Source organism: Mesocricetus auratus, unplaced genomic scaffold (genome assembly GCF_017639785.1).
Source record: "Mesocricetus auratus isolate SY011 unplaced genomic scaffold, BCM_Maur_2.0 Super-Scaffold_100026, whole genome shotgun sequence".
NCBI classification, from domain to species: Eukaryota; Metazoa; Chordata; class Mammalia; order Rodentia; family Cricetidae; genus Mesocricetus; species Mesocricetus auratus.
The window spans coordinates 27,464,224-27,476,866 of NW_024429207.1; the positions used below are offsets into that span (position 1 = coordinate 27,464,224).

At 43.6% G+C, this 12,643-nt stretch overlaps 1 protein-coding gene across 2 annotated transcripts in view; it reads right to left on the bottom strand.

Annotated features, from left to right (window-relative positions):
- Positions 1-12,643, bottom strand: part of Zmat4 (zinc finger matrin-type 4) — a 389,120-nt gene that overhangs the window by 320,516 nt on the left and 55,961 nt on the right. The window lies entirely within an intron of this gene.

The following is a 12,643-nucleotide window of genomic DNA, read 5'->3' on the forward strand; positions in this document are numbered from 1 at the left end:
TGCATAGGATTTGGGGGAACCTTATTTTATTTAATCTAATCCCTTCAGATTAAAAAAGAATACAAAATGATACCCAAGCAGGTGGCGGGATGCACCCGTGTCCCCTGCTTATAGGTAAAAAGGAAAATGGAGAAAATTATTCCCCCAAATAGCATTATTTTCCTACAACTCATTTCCAACTCTAAGCTGTCCCATTTAAGGAGCCATTTGGGCAGGGAAAAACACACCCACCACTTTCAATTCTTGGAAGACAAAATGTGTGTGACTGGCCAATGACACTAATGCAACCAACAAGAACCCTCCTCCAGGCAAGATCCAAAGGTGCCTGGCAAGCAGATGCCAGCAGGGAGCAGGTGTCTCAGCTCATGTGCCACATGTGACTTACAAAGGTCAAACTCGAGTACCTGTGCATTGTGACCGTGTCTGCAACACCATGAGGCAAATCTAAGTAGTGATTGCATTCAAAAGTAAGAACTTGCTTCAGTTATTCCTATTTCTCACTGACAAAAAAATAGGAAGTCATGACCCTGAGTCAATAGGCTCTGATCTGCTAACCAAGTGGCTAGGTCCAAATGTATAATGAAGACTGAGAACATGGGGATACACAGTCCAGGTACCAGCTCAAGGAAGATGCACCCAATTGCTAAGAATGTGGGTGGAATGCCTTCAGCCTCAACAGCCAGTCCTTCAGCTCAGCCTCTACTGCAGAGACATGATCATTTACTTACTGTCACTCCTCTCTGGGAGCCATAGTCACCAGCAGGGTCACAAAAGCCAAGAATTCCAATCATTGCTACTCACAGTGGGACAACACCAAGAGGCCACACCAGTTGTGAACTCCCAGAAGAGCCAACCGAGGTTATGGTACCTTCTCCCAGCCTCATTTCACTCTGCTGTGCCCTCCACAGATGTCCCTCTCTACTAGAACACCACTTTTCAGGCCCCTGAGCACCAAACTCTTAGGAGTCTGTTTCCTGGTAAACCCTTGTGGCATGCCTTATTGCTGCTCCTTCATGAGACAGCCCTCACACAGTAGGCCCACAGTGAACTCTGCTTCATTGGAGACCAGAAGGGACTAAATCCTACAGTCAGGGACTGGATCACTTCCCAGAACCCAAGTTCCTAAACATATTCGCAAAGTTAACATTTATGCAATTGGAGGCAATGAATTGTTTCTGGTGAAGCTGTATCTGGGATGTATTCAATACCGCTTAATAATATGCTAGCATTGAGTCCCAGTTCCCATTCTTTTGATGTCATTCTATAATGTAGTTACAGATACTATCTGCCATCTGACTGGGACTGATGCATCTAAGTTCCATAATGTCAAATAAGTCATATTGCAGTAATACTTCCTACCCACTGCTAAAAATATTTTTTCTTCCCACACAGCTATTCCTAATGAGATATTTCAAGACATCTGGCACCCAAGGGAGTTCCTTGACTAATTTACCCAGGAGTCCCATGAAAGAGAAAATTGTACACAACAGTATACTGCTGGAAACTGGTGCCAGAGTGTAAGAACAGCAAGCCTACAGGTTATACTGTCCCTTGAGGTGTCATATGACCATGGAGGGGTCAAACTCAGTAGAGTTTATGAAGTGTTTGTGTAGCCAATATACCTAAAGAGGAGCCTGTCCCAGCTTGCATGTTGGCTTTGCCCTAGGACCCTGGCTACTCCTAGGATTCTTGTGAGCAGCAGCCTGAAGCCCAAACAAATGATAACTACTGATGTAGAAATGAGCTCTGATCACCCCCACCCAACACCTGCTCTTTCCCTCAGTCACCTCCAAAGCTTCCAAAGCTTATAAATGGTGCATGTGCTTCTCATCATTCAGCAGATTCCAATGCCAGGCAGCACTTCCCATGATGCTCTTCTCTATCTTCCCAATGCTTGGTTAAGGGTCCTGTCCAGGTCCCTCTACCATCCTACAACACTCTTGTCCAAAAGTTCCAATGCACCAGGTGGTGGTGGTGCATACCTGCAATCCAAGCCCTCAGGAGGCAGAAGCAGGTGGATCTCTATGACTTCAAGACCAGCCTAGTCTACAAGAGCTAGTTCCAGGACAGCCTCCAAAGCCACAAAGAAACCCTGTCTCAAAAAAACAAATAAACAAAAAAAAAAGTTCCAATGCATTCGTGGAATGATTTGTTGACTTGCTCAAGGAACTGCTACTCATCATTAAGTAGCCAGCCGAGAAATAAGAAAACTAAGGGTACTCTTGATGAAATAATGAGAACAAAATGAGCTTGATAGAGTCAACCTTGAATGAACAGAACGTTTTGTGTCTGTTAGTTGACAAAGTCTCATCCTGAAAATTGTTGCTAGTAGCCAAAGGGTGACTTTCTAGAAACCAACTCAAGAGCACACCAGCACAGCAGTGGGCTTCAAGAACAGCCTGAAGTACCCACTGACTTGTCTACCCATGCCCATTTTAGAGACCATGGATGCCAGCCCAGACTACTATACCCGGCAAAGCTCTCAATCACTATAGGCGGAGAAAACAAGATATTCCATGACAAAACTAGATTCAAGCAATATGTGTCCACTAACCCAGCCCTACAGAAAATTTAGGAAGGAAAATTCCAACCCAAGGAAGCTAACTACAACCAGAAAAACATAAGCATTAGAGAATACCTCTCTACCAACAGCCAAAAGAACAAAGGGGCGAAATTCCACCCATAATTCCACCAACAACAACCATCGCAAATCGAAGAAGGATGAGCAATCAATGGTCATTAATATCCCTCAATATTAACGGCCTTAACTCACCCATAAAAAGACACAGACTAGCAGAATGGATTCGAAGACAGAACCCTTCCTTCTGCTGCATACAAGAAACACACCTCACCCTCAAAGACAGACATTACTTGAGAGTTAAAGGTTGGGAAAAAATTTTTCAATCAAATGGACCCAAGAAACAAGCAGGGGTAGCAATCCTAATATCTAACAAACTAGACTTTAAAATAAAATCAATCAAAAGAGATGAAGGAGGTCATTACATACTCATCACAGGTGAAACCCACCAAGATGAAGTGTCTATCCTGAACATCTATGCCCCCAATACAAAGGCATCCACATTCGTTAAAGAAACATTATTAGAACTTAAATCTCATCTAAAGCCCCACACAGTTATAGTGGGAGATTTCAACACACCACTCTCACCACTAGACAAGAATACCAGACAGAAACTCAACAAAGAAGCAAAGGGTCTAATAGAAGTAATGACCCAACTGGGATTAACAGATATCTATAGAACATTTCATCCACATAAAAAAGAATATACCTTCTTCTCACCACCACATGGAACCTTCTCAAAAATCGACCACATACTTGGCAACATATCAAACCTCAGCAGCTACAAAAAAATTGGAATAACTCCATGCATCTTATCAGACCACCATGCCTTAAAATTAGAATTCAACAACAACACAAATTGCAGAAAACCTACAAACTCATGGAAATTGAATAATGCTCAACTGCACCATCCCTGGGTCAAAGAGGAAATAAAAAAGAAATTAAAGACTTCCTCGAATTCAATGAGAATGAAGACACAACATACCCAAACCTATGGGACACTTTGAAAGCAGTGCTACGGGGAAGTTCATAGCACTAAGTGCTCACATGAAGAAACAGGAAAACAGTTATACCAGAGAATTAACATCACAGCTAAAAGCTCTAGAACACAAAGAAGCAAACTCCCCAGGAGGAGTAGACGCCAGGAAATAATCAAATTGAGGGCTGAAATCAACAAAGTAGAAACCAGGAAAACAATACAAAGAATCAATGCAACGAAGAGTTGGTTCTTTGAGAAAATCAACAAGATAGACAAACCTTTGTCCAAGCTTACCAAACAGCAGAGAGTGAACACGCAAATTAACAAAATCAGAAATGAAAAGGGGGACATAACAACAGACTCTGAGGAAATCCAGAGAATCATTAGGTCATACTTTGAAAACCTGTACTCCACAAAATTCGAAAATTTAAAGGAAATGGATGACTTCCTGGACAGCTATCATTTGCCAAAACTAAATCAAGAACAGATAAGCAATTTAAATAGACCTATAACCCCTATGGAAATAGAAGCTGTCATCAAAAGTCTCCCAACCAAAAAAAGTCCAGGTCCAGATGGCCTCAGTGCAGAATTCTACCACAAATTCAAAGAACAGCTTATACCAATTCTTCTCAAAGTGTTCCACACAATAGAAGCAGAAGGGTCTTTGCCAAACTCTTTCTATGAGGCTTCAATAACCTTGATCCCCAAGCCACACAAAGATACAACCAAGAAAGAGAACTTCAGACCAATATCCCTCATGAACATTGATGCAAAAATACTCAATAAAATACTGGCAAATCGGATCCAAGAACACATCAAAACAATCATTCACCACGATCAAGTAGGTTTCATCCCAGGGATGCAGGGATGGTTCAACATACGAAAATCCATCAACGTAATCCACCATATAAACAAGCTGAAAAACAAAAATCACATGATCATCTCACTAGATGCTGAAAAAGCCTTTGACAAAATCCAACACCCCTTCATGATAAAGGTCTTGGAGAGATCTGGGATAACAGGGACATACTTAAACATAATAAAAGCCATATACAGTAAACCAACAGCCAACATCAAACTAAATGGACAGAAACTCAACGCAATTCCTCTAAAATCAGGAACAAAACAAGGCTGTCCACTCTCTCCATACCTTTTCAACATGGTACTTGAAGTTCTAGCTATAGCCATACGACAACAAAGGGGGATCAAGGGGATACAAATTGGGAAGGAAGAAGTCAAACTTTCACTGTTTGCAGACGATATGATAGTTTACATCAATGACCCAAAGAACTCTACCAGGGAACTCTTACAGCTGATTAACACCTGCAGCAAAGTGGCAGGTTACAAGATCAACTCAAGAAAGTCAGTAGCCCTACTATATACAGATGATAAAAGGGCTGAAAGAGAAATCAGAGAAACATCACCCTTTACAATTGCCACAAACAACATAAAATACCTTGGGGTAACGCTAACCAAACAAGTGAAAGACCTGTATCGTAAGAACTTTGAATCTTTAAAGAAAGAAATTAAAGAAGCCCTCAGAAAATGGAAAGATCTCCCATGCTCTTGGATAGGTAGGATCAATGTAGTAAAAATGGCAATCCTGCCAAAAGCAATCTACAGATTCAATGCTATCCCCATTAAAATCCCAGCACAATTCTTCACAGACCTTGAAAGAACAATAATCAATTTTGTATGGAAAAACAAAAGACCCAGGATAGCCAAAACAACCCTGTTCAACAAGGCAACGTCCGGAGGCATCACTATCCCTGACCTCAAGCTCTATTATAGAGCTATAGTCCTGAAAACAGCTTGGTATTGGCACAAAAATAGACAGGCAGACCAATGGAATCGAATTGAAAATCCGGGTATTAACCCACACACGTACGAACATCTGATCTTTGACAAAGAAGCTAAAAATATACAATGGAATAAAGAAAGCATCTTCAACAAATGGTGCTGGCATAATTGGAGACTGGCATGTAGAAAAATGCGGATCGATCCATGTTTATCGCCATGCACAAAACTTAAGTCCAAATGGATCAAAGACCTCAACATAAATCCAGCCACACTGAACCTCTTAGAAGAGAAAGTGGGTGGTACCCTTGAACAAATTGGTACAGGAGACAGCTTCCTGAACATAACACCAGTAGCACAGACAGTGAGATCAACAATTAATAAATGGTACCTACTGAAACTGAGAAGCTTCTGTAAGGCAAAGGACACAGTCAGCAAGACAAAAAGGCAGCCCACAGAATGGGAAAAATATTCACTAATCCCACATCTGACAGAGGGTTGATCTCCAAAATTTACAAAGAACTCAAGAAGCAAGTCTCCAAAACAGCAAAGGACCCAATTAAGAAGTGGGCTGCAGAACTAAATAGAGAGTTTTCAATAGAGGAGTCTAAAATGGCTAAGAGGCACTTGAGAAAGTGCTCAACATCCTTAGCCATCCGGGAAATGCAAATCAAAGCAACTCTGAGATACCATCTCACTCCTGTCAGAATGGCTAAAATCAAAAACACCAATGACAATTTATGCTGGAGAGGATGTGGTGAAAGGGGGACACTCCTCCATTGCTGGTGGGAGTGCCAACTGGTTCAGCCACTTTGGAAAGCAGTATGGAGATTCCTCAGAAAAATGGGAATAAACCTACCACAAGACCCAGCAACTGCACTCTTAGGCATATATCCAAAAGATGCCCATTCATATAACAAAGATGTCTGTTCCACTATGTTCATAGCAGCTTTATTTGTAATAGCCAGAACTTGGAAGCAACCTAGATGCCCCTCACCCGAAGAATGGATAGAGAAAATGTGGTACATCTACACAATGGAGTACTATTCAGCAGAAAAAATAATGGAATCATGAGATTCGCAGGCAAATGGATGACACTAGAAGAAACCATCCTGAGTGAGGTAACCCAGTCACAAAAAGAGAAACATGGCATGTACTCTCTCATATATGGATTTTAGACATAGATCTGGGGAGTGCCAGCCTACAATCCTATTGCCAGAGAGTCTGGGAAACAGAAACTTCATTTACTGGCTGGTTAAGTACTGAGCTGAACTCAAGAAAGCCAGTATCAGAGAGGGAGGACTGATGATCAAAGGGATTAAGACTGGGCTGGTTGAACCCCCAGAAACAGCTGACCAGACAAAGGTTAACTCTTGAATCCCAGGCATCAGCCTGGGAATCCAGCATGGGACTGATCAAGACCCCCTGAATCTGGGTGTCAGTGAGGAGGCCTAGGTAATCTATTGAGCCTTGGACAGCAGATCAGTACCCATCCCAAGTATACACACGGTCTCTGGACTCCCATAGAACAATGTGAGGTGCACTCTCACCCTGAACTCTTGGGGAAGGGTCTAGGCCCTGCCCTATATGAAATGACAGACTATGGACACCCCCATGGAGGGCCTCACCCTCCCTGGGGGAATGAGGGGATAACGGGGGGGGATGGGGGGAGGGCACGGGAGGAGGGGAGGGAAAGGGAGAGGGACCTCGTACTGACTTGTGAAGCAACCTTGTTTCTTATTTAAATTTAAAATGGAAAATAAAAAAAATATTAATAAAAAAAAAGTAATCTGGAAAAAAAAGAAAAAAGAAAAAAAAAATAAAAGAACGATGCTACTGAATGCTCATCTCTACAGTCATCATTTACTGGCTAACTGACATTGAGTTGTGTGAGTTTTATCTCCCAGAACTTGTGACTGGAAACTCCTTTGGAAGTATAATTACGGTGGTTTGAATGAGAATGGTCCCCACAGGCCCATATGTATGAACACTTGGTTCCCAGTGGTGAAACTGTTTAGAAGGACTGGGAGGCGTGGCCTTATTGGAGGGGGCGTGTCACTTGAGGTTTCTAGAGACTGACACCATTCCCAGGGTGCACTCGGCTTCCGTTTGTGGCTCAGGAAGCGAGCTCTCAGCTGCCGCTCTGGTGGCATTCCTGTCTGCCTCTGCCATGCGCTGCCACCATTACAGTGATGGACTCCTCTCCCTCGGAAACTGTAAGCCCAGCTAGACGCTTTCTTTCATAAGTTGCTTTGGACATGGTGTTTCATCACGGTAGTTTAAAGGTAACTAAGACAGTAGTCCTGGGGAGATAGAGAAGACATGGTCCTATTCACCTACAGGGTGAGTCCTGATCCAGTTACTATAAGAAAGAAGACACTTGAACAGTGCTAGCATGTGAGGGCGGAAGCCATGTGACAGGGGATAGCAGAGGCAGACAGGAAGTTGTGCTGACACGCTAAAGAAGTCCAGGGATTTGTTCACCCACCAACAGTAAAAATAAAAAGGCTGTTCCTCTAGAACCCTCAGAAAAGCCCTCACCCGAAGACGTTGGTTTTAGACTTCAAGCCTTCATAAACTTCCAGAGGATGAGTTTGTTTTGATAAGTCACCCTCTTCATGATGTCTTTATTACAACTGCTGTTATTGGGACTTTTGTTTCGAGGTTCTCCAAGTACTTATTAAAATATTCCTATTACCTTTCTTTCTGCCCAGTTACCAAAAGACAAATTTGCAACTCTGACTGCATTCAAATCTCAGGAAAGGTGAAGCCAGCCACAGCTGCAACCACCAGCCTATCCCACACCCTGCCTGGGTTACCATACCTGCTAAGGGGCTTCAACAAAAGCAGTCCTTAAAAACCGCCTTACCTGCCAGTTCCATAAAGGGGGCCCAGAAGCAATTAGGCATTTCTAATCACTTAATTCCACGTTAAAGCTCCTCAAGATGAAAGCAATAATTACAGATCTCTGATCTGACTGGTCCTTGGCTGGTCTTCAATCAACTGCATTCCTTCAAGGTGTTATAAAAAAAAAAACACTTTTAAAACAGTTTCCTCATGATTGCATCCCTGAATCCCAAGGCCTTGGCAGAGAGGTAAAGTCAGGAAGCAACTTAGTCTTCTCCCTTATGCATGAATCCGCATTTTCCCAGGGCCACCCAATGCTATGACCTGGATCAAAACTCCAAAGCAGAATCAAGCCAGTGGCCTTGCAGCTCCCAGCACCATATCCAAGGTCCCAGACACGCAGCTCATCAGTAGGTGGGTCGGAGACTCAACCCCTATTCCCTGTGTTCAGCACAGTGCAAAGTATCATTTGTGTGCTGGGAATAAGATGAAATTAGGAGGAAGATGAGGAAAAGACATATGAAATCTTGTTTACTCTGGGAACAGAGTACTGATGAAGAACATGGCCCCTTCACCATCTATTGAACTAGTCTCTTCTGTGATCATCCCAGAACAGCATCACCAAGTCATAACCACTCCAGTCTTTTATCACTCCAGCCTTAGCACTCCTCCATCCTTCTACAAACACTGTAATGATTCTATAGGTGGCCACTATTTATTAAACACCGTTGACTGTAAGTTCCTGAGCATCACACCAGACACTGCCTTCTCTAGTGTCTGAAGGATTTGTGGCCTCAAGACATCAGCATGTTCCACCAATACCAATGGCTCAAACAGAGCCCACCTCAAAGCTATCAGCGAAATCAAAGGTAGTTGAACGAGGGTGGGGTTAATTTTGAGTCTGGGCTAGTTAGACAATTGGGAGCATGAAAAAATAAAGCCAGCAAGGTGATGGAAAAATTAAGTCAGAAGGATGATACACACATTTTTAGGAACTATTTATAACATCTTTAACCTCTGCTTTACAAGACAGGCATACAGAACATCCAGAAAATCTGAAATCTATAATCTGAAATATATTCAGAAATGCAACCATTCAGTAAAAGCCCGGCAAAGGATTCTGGGCATTTTTATTAGCCCAGCCCAGGAACAACAACAAAAAGATGCTCAATTATTCCACTGCTTTCCATGAGTTGGAGGACCGAGACTGCTTCATTTGCCTTCTGAAAAGAACTAAATGAAGCAATAGCTCACCATGCATGACGACCAGTGCTATGTGTTAACTGGGATAAAAGATACCAATGAACCGATGGTGGCGCAAGCCTTGAATCCCAGCACTCGGGAGACAGAACTCTGTGAGTGCCAGGCCAGTCTGGTCTACAGATCTACAGAAGGATGCCAAGGATGCTGGTAAAACAACATTTCTGATGATTCTAGGAGGAGTTAGAATTTGTACTTATAGACTGAGTGAAACTAACCTTCGTCAACCGATGTAGGCGGGCTTCATTCAATCTGCTGAAGACAGAACAAGCAGGCAAACTTGTTCTTCCCCTCCTTGAGCTGAGGCTTTCTTCTTTCCCTGACCTGGGAACTTGCCTGAACACAAATATAATGAGTATGTGTGTAGGTGGGGGTTATTGTCCTGTTATGTGGGGATGTTTTGGGAGGCTTAGGAGATATAGCCTTACTGGAGGAATATATCACTGGGGAAGGCTTTGAGAGCTCAAAGGCTTTCATCATTTCAAGTTCACACTCTTTGTTGCCTGCTTGCAGTTGAGGATGCTCCTGCCACCAAGCCTGTCTACTGCCATACTTCCCTGCCATGTTCGTGTAGACGCGAATCTTGCTGCAATTGTGAGCCAAAAATAAGCCCATCCTTCTATAAGTTACCTTGGCCCTTGTGGTGTTTTATCACAGAAGTGCCAAAGCAATATCCACAGCATGCATGAGGCCTGGCTTCACTCTCCAACACTAGGGTAAAGGATTTCCCAGATATTTCGTGGTCTGAGGCAGAGTCAAGGCACAAGCTCAGGCACCCACGCATTGGTGTGAGCAGAGGTAACGAGGATCCTCCAGAGGAGAAGGTCTCCCTCAATGCCCTCAGCTTCACTGGCTATGCATACATCAAGTTAAAGATGTGACATTGACTGAGCTCTCTGACTATTGGGAGACTTAGTCCCAGGGAACATGATTGCAGGGGCTGAATGGGCCTCAGAACGAAATTCTGAGCAGCAATGATTCCAACTCAAAAGCCTTTCCAGCTTCACTGTCCAACTTGCTCACCCAGCTCCCACTTCCATGTGACTTAGATCTCTAAGAGAAATGTGTGGACACCTCAGGACTGCTCCCAGATCAGTGCAGCCAAACAGCTCCAAAAAGGAAATTCTAAGCATCTTCATTACTATTTTTCAAAAGCTTTGCTGCCTCCAAAGAGAAACACTCTCATTTTGAGACTTGACAGTCTGTAGATTACCCAAGGAAGAGGACAAAAAGTTAAAAGTTATTAATGGGCATCTCTAGGCACTTAGGAAAAAAACATGTCTCCCTCAGGTCTCCAGTCTCTTCCGATGCTGCAGGCAAGTTGATGGCTATTCTGCTTCTGAAAGATAATGCAGTCTTCAGTGCAGTCAGTAAAATGGTCCACAAACCAGTAGATTGTGGCAGTCTTCTGAAAACATAGCAGTATCCTATAATTTCAACATAGAAAAGATACTTGCTTATGTTTTCACAAGTTAGTCCTCACATAGTGAGATCCCTGTAGTTGGCTATTTTGGTTCTTTTGGCTCTTTGGACTCTTTTGGAGGGCCCATCACCCAGCTCCCAATCAACTCACACACAGAAGCTTATTCTTCGTTAGCAATGCCCAACCTTAGCTTGACTTGTTTCTTTCTGGATTTTCTAACTTAAATTATCCCAACTACCTTTTGCCTCTAGACCTTTTCCTTTTCTTACTTCTGTATGTCTTACTTTCACTATCACTGGGTGACTGGCCCCTGATGTCCTCCTCTCCTTGTTCTCTTGTTTCTCCTTCTATTTATACTCTCTGCCTGCCAGCCTGGCCTATCCTTCTCCATGTCTTGCTATTGACTGTTCAGCTCTTTGTTAGACCAGCTGATGTTTTAGACAGACAAAAAAGCACAGCTTCACAGAGTTAAACAAACTCACCATAAACCAAAGTCACACATCTTGAAATAATATTCCACAACAGATTCCCCCAAGAGACACTGAGGGAGCATGACAAAACCTGTGTTCACTGTCCCAAGAAAAAAGCCTATCAAGAAATGGTTCAAACTCACAAGTTAAGGGCATTCGCTAGTTTAAAAATAAATAAACCAGCAAAGGTTGGAGGAAGTAGAGAGGGTAAAAATGTACTTAACAAACAATGCCAAGCATCAATTAGTACCTGCCCCAAATGATGGCAAGATGTCCAGAGAAGAACCAGCCAGCAGCCAGATGGGCTCCGAGCAGGAAGCGAGCCTCTTTGTCTAAGAACCCTGAAATTCCTAGATTTGGAGTTCAGCCCTTTGCAAACTCACAGAGGCAGACTCCACAAGAGCTGTCCTGAGGCATGAGGAGAGTGCACAGCCAGATCTGTCAACGTTTCACTAAGCAGCCTGCGGAGCAGCCAACCTTGTAGAGCAACTATTTGTGAGCCTTCCTCCAAATGGGCTCCCCAATAACACTCGTTCTTCTTTCCTTACAGCCTTTACAACATCTCCCTTCCACCCATCTGTCCCACCATCGTGTCCGGCTTTCCAATGCAAGGCACCCTCATCTCTAGAGGAAGACCGGTGTCATTGTTCCCACGCTTCCTAATGGATGCTCTAGAGACACTGCCTGGGGACAGTGGAAATGGCTTTCCTAAGGGTGAGGACACCAGGCATGGCTGGGGCACTGCTGGCCATGCTAGCCGTGGAGGATGTAATTAACACTCTGGGTGTTTGATAGCCTGCTCTGTGCAGAGTAATTAAAACCCCTGCCCTGCCTGCTTTTGCATCTCCTCTGATAAATGGTGGAAACCCTATAGCAGGCTGAAGGAGTGAGTTTCCACCTCACTGTCCTCTGGCTTCCTGTGCCTGAGCTGCCTTCCTCTATGGAAAAGCAGAGGTAGGGACAGCACTGCAGGAAGGATAGAGTGGGCAGGCAGGCAGGACACGCCCACAGACTGGGAAGTGTTGGAGGATGAGCACTATGCGGGGCTCTGGGAGTTTCACTTCCACCGTTTGGGACAGAAGGACCAGAAGGGGTTTTATAGGGAAATCCACAAGTGTAAATTCATGCTGTTCTCTGCCCTTAAGGCACACCCCCCTCCTCCCATGCCACGTGACACAGAAATGGAAACAATTCAGTCACCCTGGAAAATATAGCTTGGCTAAGTTTCAGTAGCTCCATCTATGAAATGGGTAGAGTCGTTCATACTTTATCCACTTATCACCCTGAGT